General features: G+C 66.7%; 1 non-coding gene across 1 annotated transcript; it reads right to left on the bottom strand.

Moving 5' to 3' along the window:
* Positions 1 to 254: 254 nt before the first annotated feature.
* On the bottom strand, positions 255 to 373 carry LOC142009816 (5S ribosomal RNA). Its single transcript, XR_012644594.1, has one exon. It is a non-coding gene; the product is annotated as a 5S ribosomal RNA (ribosomal RNA).
* Between the last annotated feature and the right edge of the window lie 1,018 nt (positions 374 to 1,391).

Raw genomic sequence — 1,391 nt, 5'->3', positions numbered from 1 at the left:
ACTCCCACACACACACCTGCCCCACCAACGCTCCACACACGCTTTCTTCCCTCTCCCCGACCCGACCCAAGCCATCGCACCGCACCGGGTGAGGGCCTAAGCTTCCTCGCCCGCCCCCCCGCCCCCGACACGCAGGCAGGCAGAGGGAAAGGCCTCAGCGCCCCCCAGGACCGTCGCGCCGCCTTGGCCTCACGGCTTCCCTGCTCCCGCACGGCAGACACACGCCCCGCTCTACCCCCGCTGGGGCCAAAAGCTGCCTACGGCACCTGGGATTCCCAGGCGGTCACCCATCCAGGTACTAGCCAGGCCCGGGACGGTTTACCTTCCGAGATCGGACGAGATCGGGGGCATTCGGTCCGGTATGGCCGTAGGCCCCCGCCTCCCCGGGCTTTAGCGTCAGCAGCCTGGCCTCAGTCAGCCGGGCCCAAACAATTAACCCGGAGGCCGGGCCGAGGGAAAACTTCCTCCGAGCCGGCCCAAGGGGAAGGGAGGACGAGGACGCCGGGCCCGGGAGGTGACAGGACGTGCACGTCAGACCCGGGAAGCTGTGTGCCCCGAGGTTAACCCCCGGGCCGGGGCGGGGAGAGAAAAATGTTCGAAGTCCGGTAGGGACAGCAGGTCAACCCCGGTCCGAGGCGGGGAGAGAAATTTTCCAAGTCCGCCAGGGACAGCAGGTCAACCCCGGCCGCCGTAGCAGAGGTTGACCTGGTGTCCGATTCGCTCCCCGGGCACCAGGTCAACCTCGGGCGCTTTAGCGGAGGTTGACCTGGTGTCCGATTCGCTCCCCGGGCACCAGGTCAACCTCGGGCGCTTTAGCAGAGGTTGACCTGGTGTCCGATTCGCTCCCCGGGCACCAGGTAAACCGTGGCCGCTTTCAGCGGAGGTTGACCTGGTGGCCGATCCCCTCCTCGGGCTCCAAGTCCGGCAGGGACAGCAGGTGAACCCCGGCCGCTTTAGCAGGGGTTGACCTGGTGTCCGATTCGCTCCTCGGGCACCAGGTAAACCGTGGCCGCTTTCAGCGGAGGTTGACCTGGTGGCCGATCCCCTCCTCGGGCTCCAAGTCCGGCAGGGACAGCAGGTCAACCCCGGCCGCTTTAGCAGAGGTTGACCTGGTGTCCGATTCGCTCCCCGGGCACCAGGTAAACCGTGGCCGCTTTCAGCGGAGGTTGACCTGGTGGCCGATCCCCTCCTCGGGCTCCAAGTCCGGCAGGGACAACAGGTCAACCCCGGTTCCGGGCGGGGAGAGAAAAATTTTCTAAGTCCGGCAGGGACAGCAGGTCAACCCCGGCCGCCGTAGCAGAGGTTGACCTGGTGTCCGATTCGCTCCCCGGGCACCAGGTCAACCTCGGGCGCTTTAGCGGAGGTTGACCTGGTGTCAGATTCGCTCCCCG

Source organism: Carettochelys insculpta, chromosome 2 (genome assembly GCF_033958435.1).
Source record: "Carettochelys insculpta isolate YL-2023 chromosome 2, ASM3395843v1, whole genome shotgun sequence".
Taxonomy (NCBI): Eukaryota; Metazoa; Chordata; order Testudines; family Carettochelyidae; genus Carettochelys; species Carettochelys insculpta.
The sequence above is the reverse complement of the archived record's forward strand: the minus strand, read 5'-3'. Positions and strand labels throughout refer to the sequence as shown.